Genomic DNA, 13,294 nt, shown 5'->3' with positions numbered 1-13,294 from the left:
TAAAAGAGAATACTATTTGACCAATTTTGAGTTACTCAAATTTCAACCTTACCATTTGAATGTAAAAGAGACACCATCAAAATAACCTACCATCTGAAATTCTAAACAAAGGTGGGTCTGAGACATAAGATTCACTTTCTAAGCTCATTTGCCCATTGTTTTTCTTAATCTTATTTTCTCAAATAATTAAATTAATAAATGTTTCACCCATAATTTTCAGATATACACATCTATAGATCTGTTACTTGACTTTATACGCAAAACAATTTCCTAAAGCATGAAAATGTCAGTCCAGGAGTCATGTATACCCTTACTAAACCAACTATATGACTGGATTAAAGAGCAGCAGAATGTACAGTAAAGCAGTCTAAAAGTTGTCATATAGGAATCTAGCAAAAAAAAATCCAAAATAACAAAAAGCATTTCAAGGATACCAAGAAGCAAAATATCATACAAACTTACCTTTTATACACCTTTCACAACCTTAGTCTCAGACAACTGGAAACATATTTTAAAATATGTTCCTTCTTCACAAAAACAACCCTGTTCATTCTATTTAGATTTACTGTACTGTACTCCCAACCCAAACCAAAAGACAGAGATCCCATATTCCATGAAATAATGATACTGCCACACATGGTAAGATTCATCATATACTCTCTGAAGGTCCTGTAGGCCACCATATCTGACCCAAGTGTTCTTTTTACTTGTTCAACATTAATTTATCTCATAGCCCATACTTCATCAATTTCATTTGTTTTTGTGAAAATAAGTTTCTTTTCCAGTCTATATAGCAACATCCATGTATTACCCATTCTCCTACAGTTAATCCTGTATCATAATCCTTTCCCTTTTGAAACCTTCCACTAAAATAGCTTCTTTTACTCTTTAGATTTCCTGCATCTGCTTTCAACCCTTAGGCATCCATTCTTATTAGGTATGCATCTGAAAGAACTCTAAACTTAAATTTATTAGGATATTAATTCATTTGAAGGATTAGAAGAACCTTTATAAATAAGTAATTCAGAGATCTCATACTGCCTAAGTATGCCCTCCCACATCACTGAAACAGTCCGAGATTAGGTGGACAACTTATGTTGGCTACATAAACATTTTCACTACTGTTTTTCCACCACCTCAGTACAGAAAACCATTATAAATTTTTAAGTTAAAAAAAAAATTAAGAGACACAGAACCAAAAGATGGTATCTTGAATGTGAATACAAGAGATGGTATCTCGACTGTTTAAAAATCTAAAAACATTACAAACTGTCAGTTAATATCTAACTGAAAATTACACTTTCCAAGTTTGTGGTCTTTTATTTCCCTCAGGATTTGTACTCTGTGATTGATTTAAATGACTTACACCTCATGGGTGGTAGAGGGGTGAATTTTACAGGGGAAAAAAAGTGAAGCCAATCATTTCTGAGTAATTTTCTAGACACATTTAGAAGAAAAATGATGTGTTACATTGAAGAAATTATTATAAGGATATAGGGATTTCAGCTACTCATTCATGTTTGGATATAAGCAAGATACAAATATTTATTGACCACCTATTGTGTGCTTTGTAATGCGGCAGTCCCTTCTGGAAGTTTGGTGTCAGCATTATCTTTTACCATTAGAGTTTGTTAATTTTTTAAAATTATATAATTACTTTGAGTTTTATCATCTGCAAAAAATGAACAATATCTATTTTTCTGATTTGCTGTACAGATTAAATGAGATGTAGTAACTTCATTTTCAAAAAAATATTACTTCCCTTCTCTCTGTAGGTCCCTCTACAGATTAGGACACTGATCAGTGGTTTTCAACCTTACTATGAAAAATCTCTTTTCTCCACAGATTCCACATCTTTATAGACTTTTGTCTATTAGTTGCACTGACATTTAATTAACTGGATAAGAAGAGCTAATCAGAAGTCTCAAAACTGTCAAAGACATAGATATTAATGAAACTCAATGTTAGGTTCTTGAGGTACCAGTGTGATGTCTTATTTCATTAATAGCTTGCAAATCACAATATATGATAATGATTTGTGATAATTAGCCACAAAGATTTGAGTTGATATAATTATTGGTCAAAGCAAAGATATATAGTATTTTACCTGTTTAAATCTATTGTGAGAACATATATAATTTTCATTAGGCTTTTTACAATACTGAGAATAATTAATTCCTTTCTCTGCAGACCACTGAGAGAAACATAATTTATATATCATGTTAGTGATTTTCTATGTCTAGAGAAACTACTGGTTACCCTACTGATTTAAGCCAGTATCACCAGTAACACCAACTTTAAATTCAAAAGTTACACATTATTTATCCATAAAGGTAAGTATGTAGTGATATCCTGTGTCTTCCTTTTGTATGTATAAGAACAAAATCCAAGTGCTTCACCAAAGACCTATGTTGATTTGTCTCCAGGCAACCCCATTTACCAGTCTCTCAGCTTATCAGGATGGCTTTCTCAACTATACCGTGGGGCTTCTCACTTAAGGGCTTTTGTACTAACTGGGCCCACTGCCTGGTTCACTCTTCCTGCAGATCATCACATCTAGCTTTTTGTCATTCAGGTCTCAAAATAAGTATTAACAGCTGAGTCTTCCCTCAACACTCAATCTAAAGCTTCTTCATGGCATTTGTAACCTCTGAAATTATCTTGCCCACTTATTTACCATCTCTCTACCACCACCAAACTCCACTTGTATAAAGAGTTCCATGACAGCAAGTCTTATTCATTGCTCTATCTTTAGTTCCTAAAACGGTACGAGGCACCCAATAATCAAGCAATAACTATTTGTTGGATCACTAACCAAAATGTTTTAAGAATGTTTTGGGGAAAAACCGATTTCTTAGTCAACAACTTATATTTAGCATTCAAAATTGCTAACCCAAAGGAAGTAAGAAAAAATGTTTTTGACTAAAAGAATTAGAAAAATGTATATAACATTCTATTCAACAAGTGAACTTCATTTTCTTTTATTTCTATCCTTTTGGATAGACTATGAAAATCTATTAATGTTTCACACACTTCACGTGTCACCTCATATAAAAAGAAAATGAATTTTTTATTTCAGCTTTACTGAAGTATGTAATGTATAAAATCGTGAATTTTCTTATAATCGTATGCCATGGACTAACAGCCACTCAATCTAATAACTTATTTTTCCTGCCAAGATGCAAGCAGGACAGCTTCTAAGAATGTAAAACATACAGACTGGGAAGGCCAGAGTTGCAGTAACAGTGACAGTGCCAGAATGGCCCTAACCAGGGAAGCTCTTGCTCTCAGCTATGAGGGGAATGAGGGAACAACAGAATGATCAGACCTAGGGGAATAACTGTAGCTCTGATTCCGTTAACAAACAGAAATATCTTCAAACCAAATCAAAAGAGATTCAACTAGAATCTTATAATTCAAGACATTAAATAACTGTTTTGAATACCTGAGGTCTCTTTAGCAAATGAAATAGCATTCAGTTGACAAGAGAGGGGTTTTTGCAGTTTCACATAAGAAAAGCACAGTATTTGTAGTAAGTAACACACACAACCCCAATACTATGTGCTACATTTGCTTACGAACTTAAAAATATTTCTAAGAATACTTTTAAAAGAAGAAATTTAAATGAAAATAACTAATAATAAAGCTTTTATTTCTGAGTTTGGAAAATAATTGAAAACTAAAAGAAACATTAAAGAAAGATAAAACAACTCACTAGTTTAAATAATGCAAATACCTTGAAAGTATCACAAACCCACGTATACTTTTTAAAAATCGGGTGTTAATTCTTTTCTCAACTGGTAATTAAAGGAAGACAGCAACCAGAAAATTCACAGCCCATGTGAGTTTACTTACCAGGCACAAAGAAACATTAATATCAGTCTGTAGAGTAACCTGCTTACTTACTTATTATTCAGCCAAGTGGAAAGTACAATTTAGCACAGAGCTAGAGCCAGGTACCAAAATGACTAAGAATGGCACATGTAAACTTCTTTTTTTAATTAAGAAATTAAAGAGGAGAGAAGTATTAAACGTAGGATTTCCTCTAAAGATCACATACTCAATTTTCTATTTTTCATTGCTCCACATTTCACTGGCAATATTCTAAGCTGCTTAACAAGAAGCCTATATTTCACTTTTCATCACTTCTGCTCACATAACTGATGCTTCCGAAGTCCAGTGCATGGACAAATGCTCAAAAAGACATGCAGAATTTAACCTTACAGTGAAGTTTTTTAAGATAATACCTCCAGAAATAGAATGTCTAAAACTGAGGAGTCTTTGTTAACTAGCGACTCAAAATGCTAAATAAATAACATTTCTGCAGACTATGCATTTGTCGAAGAGCATAAGCACACATTTTTCACAGATCAAATAATAGGAATTTTTTACCCTTCAATTAAAAAAAAAGTAGCAACAACCAAAGGACAGCTATTCCTATTCTCTCAGTGGTTCCTAACTCCATGTAGTCTATCCCTTACGCTCAGATTATTTCTTTTGAATTTCATCTCCAAACTGAGTACACTTAAAGACCCAGAGACTTTGACAATGACTCCCAGAAACTCTCCCCAAAACCTACCCTCTTGTTTTCCATTAAACCTCAGATTTGCTTTACCTTTGTTATTAAGCCAGCCTCCTTGCCCTCAGTCTCTTTCTTCCTCAATTCACTCAGTACTTTGTAGCCAAATTCATCTTCAAAAAGATGAATGCTCTGACTGGGTCATTTTCCTCATGTCAAAACTTCTTGTGCTCTTGAATAAAAGTCTATACTTCTCAACCTAGCATTCAATGACTTCTACAGTCTAGCCCAACAAATCTTTATAGTCTTATCACCGTATTTTCTAATTATACAAGTCCAGGCTTCTGTCAAATCAATCCCCTGTCCTCCAACTTGTCCTGAACTTTCTATCTTGGCTCATGCCATTCCCACCATAAAGAATGTCTACCACTCCCCTCCAGCTGCCACTGTTCATTGCCTTTTGCATCTCTGCATTTATTCATGTAAACAAGGACACACAAATGATATCTGCCCTACCCCCCAATAAGGGCACCCCCCACCCAAATTTACAATAACTGGCTCTTATTAAATGCCTACTATGTGCCAAGCAGTCAGTTTTACATATTATTTCTAACCCTCTCAACAAAATCATGAAGTAGGTATTATTATTCTCTTTGTAAAGATGAGAAAGCCAAAGTTCAGAAACATCAAATATTATATTTAGAAAGTCATCTCACATTATATACTCAGTATGTTGCCTCAAATCATAGACTTAGTAAATGGCAAACGTGGATTTGAACCTAGGCTGCCTAAGTCCAGAGCCATTGCTCTAAACCCTATGTTGGTTGGTTTTGTTTTGTTTTGTTTTGGTCTGAACTATGTGACTACCCCCTTCATCTACCTGAAATCATTTAGTTTTACACGATATCTCCACTTACCACATACTAAACAATAAGCTTTCTCATGTTTGCCAGTTTAGTAAAGGGAGAACATTAAAATTCTACTTCTTTCCAATAAAAGAACAGTGCTCAAATTGCAACTTCAAGGAATGTCTTTTTTTGTCACAAAGATTATTTTCACCTAAAAGATTTTCAAAGAAATTCATTCCAACCAACTTTTTCAAAGATGACTGCAAATTACCAATCATACACTATGATGGTTTTACAGATTATTAATAATAAGAGAATTTTGCGATTACCACCCATGTATTGTAACAGATATCTATCAAATTGGCAAAGATTGTAAAAACTGACCTACTCAATGCCATTGAAGGTGCAGTGAGACACACACTCTTATACACAGGGTAACCACCCTCTGATCCAGTTATCCCACTTCTGGGAATCTATCCTAAAGGAAGAAAAAAAAAACAGAGATGCAATCAAAGATAAATGTACAAAAATGTTTGCCCCAGTGTTATTTAAAATAGCAATTTATAAAGAATCAACCTAAAAGTCCCAAACTAGGAGACCAATATCCTGTTTAGAGAAAAACGCAGGCACAAAACAGTATATATAAAAGTACAATTCCATTAAAAAAAAATTTGTACATGCAAAGAAACAACTAGAAAATGTACATTAAGATGTCAGTAGTAATTATTTCTGGGTGATAGGTTTATAGATGATTTTCAATTTCTTCTTTACATTTATGTTCTTTTCAAAATTTGCCACAATGGAACATGAATTACTTTAAACAAGAAAAAAAAAATGTAAGCAGCTATAGTCACTGAAAATGATCCTGAACCTATAAAGGCATGTTACTTGGAAAAGAAACATTTCCCAGTGCAAAGAAAATGTCAAACCTGTTTCATTTCCACAACCTGTTAGCTCACACTTACTTTTAGACTGTGTAAAGAATGTTACCCAAAATTCAGTGGTATTCATGAAATTGCACAATGCTCACTATCTAAAAGTCAGTCAATGCTTCAAAAGAAAGCACCACAGTTAAATGAATTGTTTTATTGTATGTCTATTGAGAATAATAAATATCAATTAATCCTAACTCAAAACATGCAAAGGGGAAAAACCAGAAAAACTATTCTTGTTCTGCAAATTAACTATGTATACTGTTGTTGCCTTTTAGCCCAGCATAGTTAGGTCTGGAGTGGGGAGTAACTTGAAAATAAAGCTGGCAAGCTACCAATATTCACTAAAAATGCACATAGATGCATTTTTTTCTACATGCACATTTCTGTTCTAGGGCAGAGTTAACTTTAGTGGCAAAAGATGATTTTTATCAGCGTAGAAAAAAAGATTAAGCTGTTCTATGAAAAAACAAAAGCACAACAACGAAACCTTCTTATATTAAACACAGAACTAAAATTGCCAGCTGAGCCAGGTGGGGGGAAAAAATCCCTACCTTTGGCATATATGCAGAACAGCAATTTGCCAAGCAAAAACAAGTCTCGAAGTCAAACGAGCATTAAGCAAAAAATTCTTATTTTACTGTATTTTAAACCGGGAAACTTGTTTGCTTGTAATACTAAAATGCTGTTAGAAAATAAAGCCGTGGGGGGTGGGGGTGAGAAAATAGTATCACAGAAATAGTCGTTGAGTAACTAAGAGAAAATTTAAAGTATTACATTGATGTTACTTAGAAAATGAGTATCATTCTATTTCCATTCTACCATGAAAATACAACATTTATTTATAAAACATATGTCAGGTTCTGGCAAACAAAATAAATTACTAGACTCTAAATTCCTTATAATAGAAGCTGCAGTCTCACATCTCAGTTTCCATCAAAGAACCTAATATTGGGTCATGCGAACATCTGTTCAATGACTGAATCTGAAATCTATTAATAAAATCATGCAAAGTCTTTACATGCATTCAATGAAATGGAAAAGGTAGATCAAAAGACATCAAAGATTTGGGATAGATACTGAAAACTACATAAAATCCAAAGATTAGTGTTAAATTTCAACTGCTAAAACAATAAAAGTTATGGTTGCTTGCTTAATGTTTTCTAATACAGCCAACTTGTCTAGAACAGAATGATCCCGTTTATAAATGTATTTTTAAATATCACTGAAAATACAGTGTATGCATTTACTCTTCAGATTATACATCTGACTGATTTGAAATGGTCAGTCTGCAATAGGAGATAATTTCCTACTTCTAACTTAGAATCTTACAAGCCGCATTTGGGATTTGGCCAAAAAAACAACTGCACCCAGTTCTTTGTGCCTCTCTTACTTTTACACTTCTGTGGTTGATAACTAAGCCACAGTTCTATCCTGAGCAAAGCTATTTCTCATAACCAGAATAAATGTGTATAGCACAGCACTGCAAACAACCATGAATGTTACAGGTATATATACTTGTGAATTCAAATTAAGTTACTTCATGCTTTACTTAATAGAACAGTATCTTTTACCAATTACAGTGTATAGTTTAGCATATTCTATTCTTATAAAACATGGACTAACTTAAATATATTCTAAAACCAAACACAGAGTTTTGTATTTAATTCCAAATTTGGTTGACTTTATCATTCTACACTTTGAACCAATCTCTAGCAATGGAGACTACATAGGCTAGAGACAGAAAAGTGGGTATGCAAGAAATTTTTTTCCAGATTTATCTGGAATTAGCCTAAATAAATAAGTCATCTGTACCTTTATTAAAAAAAAAATTAACTTGTCTACTAACTGAAGTTTATTTCACGAAACACACTTAATCCTCTCTGCGCATATCATGTATTTCTGAAAAGCATATTAAAACCATTAAGACCATTTACAAAAGTACATTATCTTTTGTTTCAACTCCACCTTAATCATCACACACAATTTTCCTTTTCTTATTGGTGCATGCACGTACCTTCTACGTCTAAAAGGCCTATTTTCAAGTGTAAATGAGAGCATGGCATAGTTCTCTGCTGAACTGCTTTGTTGATCAGTACATCATAAGCTAAGCTTATAGGTCCAATATTCTTCTGGATCATTTTTACTTTGAAACAAACTGGCCTCTTAACCACTCATCTCAAAACTGTGAGAAGGGGACTGTAAAGAGTATATGAATCATTCAGTGTCCTTAATCACTATTTAAAAAAACTCATAATCCAAATGGGGCAACATTATCTTTGTACATGAAAGACTGAAAAGCATAAGAAAACTACCACTTGTAATTCCCAAATTTCATGCACAGAAAAAGGGGGTGGGGGGTAAAGGATGCTTCATCTCAGCAACATAAGAAAGCTTAAATATATTTATGTTTAACACTAATCACTTCCATAGGATGTGAATTTGGCATTAAGTCATGCAGCAATATATGACATCAGAACGGACAGAAAATACTTGGAAATATGCCATAACTCTTTTTAAAATTAATGAGTTTTAATCTGAAAAGGAACATCAGGAGGAAGTACAATGATGTTCACAAATTTAAACTCACCACAACATTAATATATAAACGCTTTATACAAATTTTTAAACTGAATTTCTAAAATAAGAGAATTTTACAACTGGGAACTTAGAGGTTATTTGAGGTTCAGTGAACATCTGCTGGATCCCTAGCATGTGTCAGACACAGTGCTAGGTGCTTGCAGGTAACTCAATTATTCAACTCACTCACTTTAGAGATGGTGGAGTTCCCTGCTCCTGCCAAATCAAGCCATCTAAATTTCAGAACCAGAAATGCTGAGCAATGCCCTCACAGTAGTGAAATTTCTATCAAAACAGATCTATATCATTCTCCCTTATAAACTTAATAAAATGTCAAAGATGCAATGCTAACCTTATTTAACAAGAGTCCCCGTGTTTTGAATAATTATAAAGAATTACAACAAAATTCAACTAAGTACTTAGTTGCATAATTTATTCCAAAGAACAAAACATGGGTCTGTTAGTTGTAAGATTCTAAAGACATACAAAACAGAAATAAAATAAATTACAAATATGATTTTAAAATTCTTTTGTAAAAAACAGAAAAGTAATTATCAATATGAAAAATTAGATGCTTGATTGGAATGTCTATTTTATACAAAAGATCATCAGTCATATAATAACAAAGTTCATGGATGGTAGTAAACTTGGGCAAGGTTGTAAAGTTATTTGACTATTAGATTCTGAATTAGGACAGAATGTAAAAGTTCCTGAGGACAAAAAGCCTGTCTAATTCATCTCTGTATCCCCAACAATTAGCACTCTATTTTTAAATGTTGGAGAGGTGAACTAACATATGAACTCTAAATTCAAGCAACTGGAAAATTCAACCTAACAATCTAGAAGGTTTTTCTTTTATAACTCAAATAATTTCTTCAAGTATTAAATAATACTCAAGTCACACTGCCTTAAGCTAGATCAAAAACTGTGGCTATCACTTTAACTAGTAAAACATACCTCATTGAAGGAATTCACAGATACATCAAGAAGACAAGTAAATTCATACACTTTGATTCAGCAGTCCTTCCTCTGGAAATCAATCCCAAGAAAATATGCCAAAACATTATGTTGCATACACAAAAGTATTCATTTCATTGTAATTTTAGTAGGGGATACAGAAGCTACCTAAAAGCCCAGCAACAGGTAGACTATTTTGCAACATCCGAAAATGGCTTACTTAACATAAAGATTAGCCTCCTAATTGGCCTTCCTGCTTACACTCTTGCCCACCCCAACTCCCCACCAAGTTGATTTCTACAGAGCAGCCAGAAGGATTCTCACAAACTCTTCTACTTAAAATCTTCCAATAGTTGATTGGTAATTTCATTCGAAGTAAAATTCAAAGTTCTTACCATGACCTACGAGGCTCGGTGACTTCTCTAACCTAAAGCTCTCTCACTTCTTCTTGCTTACTATCTTCTCAAAAGGCAAAGTACTCGGAGGGGATCTTTGCACTTGCAGTCCCCTCTGCCTTTAATCTTTCCCAAAAGAGCACACCTAACTCACCTTCTGCAGAGACATACGCCTAACTCACTTCCTTCAGGTCCCTGCTCCAGTCACATGTCTTCGCAGCCACTGCTTTTCTCTTTCCCCTCACCCTACTTTATCATCTAACATATTCTGCATTTATTTGGTTATGGCTCACCTCTCCTGATGAGAATATAAGCTCTCTGACAAGAACTTGATTTTATTCACACAATAGGCATTCAAAAAGCATTTGTTGAATTAGTATTAAATGCTGATACAATAATTATTAACTACATGAAAAATCATGCATATAAACAAGCTCAGAAGAGAACAGGAAAAATGAATAGTTTGATTTGTGAATGTTTTCAAGCTGATCATATTACTAATGAGTTTGTACAATAAAAATTCTAAGTCTGTTGTGATTATGATTTTGGGCTGCCAAAAGTAACTACAACAATTTTATTTCCTTGGAAGCCATTAGTATATTAGCTTAAAACTGGCTGGTAGTAGTTATTAGTGACAAGTTTTCCTCATTAAATTGTAGTAACAATTATTCTTAAATCTTGTTCCTAAAGACCCAAAATTTAGTCTGTTAAGTATTGACACTGTTATTCTTGAGGTCACACAGAAAGTGAACAAAGGCTTTTAAACAGTTTTAATATGGAACTGAATAATAGTCAGGGATTCCAGTTTCCTTTTGAAACAGGTATCTATGCTTGGCTTCAGAGCGATCCTGAAACTGAATGCAAAATTTCGTGCATAAAAGTCTATTACTTTTTTTTTTCCTGAGGAGAGAGACTACATATTTCATCATAATCTCAAAGGTGTCAGTGGCCTAGAAAAGGTTAAGAATTACTATTTTATATTGGAAGTAAAGTAGAATATTCTAATATAAGCCACCTCTCAAAAGGACAGAAGATAAATAGTATCTAGCCACATCTTCGTAATCACTCAATTCATCCACAAAATATCAACTGCCTACCTTGTGCCAGGCAGGTGTGATCCTCAATACCTTACATCTAATCATATTTTGCAGTACATAATTGAAAATACCAAGGAAACAAGGTTCAGTGAAACACCAGACTAAAATGTAATTTCAACCAAGGCAAATATAATTTCGAAACAGAAAGTGTTACAAGAAATCATAGTAAAGACAGAAAGGGGCTCCAGGCCTCATTTAGTGTTTATTATGTCAAAATACTGCAGATCTCAATTACATCAAAAGGAAAGAAAAACTACACATACGCATGCCCGCCTCCACACACTGACAGGAAACCAGAAGAAAGTTTCCAAATCCTGTTTCCAGCAGCATCCCTTCTGAGACTGGGCCTGCAGAATGCTTTTGAAGGTAGGCACCCCACGTTAAAACTATGAGCTGCTACTTTACTCTTACTGTGATAAAAACAGAAAGAATCATCATCCCACACCCAGGAAGCAGAAAACTGTGGCCACCTGTAAGGCTGTGGCCCATTAACCTCCTGCCCTGATATCCCTTTTTTCTCCTCCCTTCAAAGCAGTGACAAAACCATCTTCCCTCCCAAAAAAGGAATACATAACTCAGCGTTAGTTCTTTTTTCCAAGAGGTTAAAAGGTCGTCCAAACTCCTGGCACTTAGCCCTGTGAGAAGATCCCATTTTTTCGGGCACAAGTGTCTTCCCTCACCTTCTCCCGGTAGCAGTAGATTACACAATTCCGCCGAAGACACGGTCCTTAACTTCCTGAGGGGACAAGCGACACTCCTACCAGCCCCGGTCTGAAGGAAGCCAAGAATCACACGGTGACCCCTTCCCTAACAAAATTCAGGGAAGCAGCAGAGACCCAAGAAGAGCAACGCTGAAAAGGCGAACACATGGCAAGCTACGGAAGACGTGAGGGAAAGAGGGCGGGAAAGGGGCTGGGAGGTGGAGTGGTATGTAGAGATGTCAGCCCTCTGCACCGGGGGAATAAAGGAAGGAGAGGGAGACCCTGACCCTGACAGAAGTGAACGCAGAGAGAGCAACCCTCCCGTCTACCCGCACCTTCTCTAGCGCAGGAGGGCAGAAAATTCACCCAACCCTCCAACCCCCTCTTCGCGTGACCCCCAAGGGGAGAGCTGGGTTTGCGGGAAGGTCTGACCCTAGTCTGGGGACATGCAAGAAGGGGGAAAAGGCAGCGATGTCCAGTCCTCTGCATCTCTCGGGCAGTGAGTGGCGAGGGCACTGTGTCCGCGGAGACGGCGAGGGAAACGGGCTTGTGCCATGACACCTCGGGGAGTTGGAGGGTGGGGGGACACAATGTCCTCTTTCTCTCCCACACCCGGCCCGGGCCCCTCCCGTCCGTCTCCCGCAGGCCCAGCCACAGTCGACCGGCTCGGTCCGCGGGCGTGGTTGGCTCTGGCCCTGGCGGCGGCGACAGGGCCTCCCGGAGCCCCGGCCCCTCCCGCCGGCCAGGCCCCCGGGCCGCCGCCCCGGACACCGAGGGAACGCGGAGGAGGAAGGGGGAGCCAGGGGACTGACCGGCGACATGAGCCGCCTCAACCCTGGCTCGGCCGACCCGCGCCCCCAGCTCCCTCTGGGGCCGACTCGGGCTCCCCGCCCCTCACTCACCCCCCCGGTCCGGCGCCTCCTCCACCTCCTCCTCCACCTCCTCCCGCCTCTCGGCCGCGGCTCCTGCTCCGGCTCTGCGCGGCGACGGCGGCGGCGGCAGCGGCTGCGGCGGCCTCGAGAGCGGCGGCGGCGGCGGCGGCGCCTCCAGAACGCGCACGCACGCAGCACGCAGGCTCCGCCTCCAGCTCCGCCCCGCCCCTTCGAGTCCGCGCTGGCGAGCCTTCGGCCCCGCCTTCCCTGCGGCTTTCCGGAGTCCGCTTAAAGGAGCCGCGCAAAAGAGGGTGGTGAGAGCTGAGAACGTTGTAGGAGGAGCGGGGTTTGGGGGCCTTGCGGAGGGCTGGGTGGGAGGCTGCCTAAGGCGAG

General features: G+C 37.3%; 1 protein-coding gene across 5 annotated transcripts in view; it reads right to left on the bottom strand.

The window, feature by feature from the left end:
- The window catches only part of RAP1A (RAP1A, member of RAS oncogene family), a 77,582-nt gene extending 64,514 nt beyond the window's left edge, over positions 1 to 13,068 (bottom strand). For 2 of the 5 annotated variants that reach the window (XM_059375734.1, XM_059375731.1), the window contains exons 1-2: positions 12,932 to 13,068; positions 5,752 to 5,845 (exon numbers count right to left, since the gene is read on the bottom strand). The gene's annotated coding sequence lies outside the window, so the exon portion shown is untranslated. Of the gene's footprint in view, positions 1 to 5,751; positions 5,846 to 12,008; positions 12,132 to 12,931 lie in introns of those variants that run through there. The other 3 variants (XM_059375735.1, XM_059375732.1, XM_059375733.1) reach the window with 3 other exon arrangements.
- Between the last annotated feature and the right edge of the window lie 226 nt (positions 13,069 to 13,294).

The sequence above is a fragment of the Mustela nigripes genome, chromosome 14, assembly GCF_022355385.1.
Source record: "Mustela nigripes isolate SB6536 chromosome 14, MUSNIG.SB6536, whole genome shotgun sequence".
Lineage (NCBI taxonomy): Eukaryota > Metazoa > Chordata > Mammalia > Carnivora > Mustelidae > Mustela > Mustela nigripes.
This window is presented reverse-complemented; position numbering and strand designations above follow the sequence as displayed.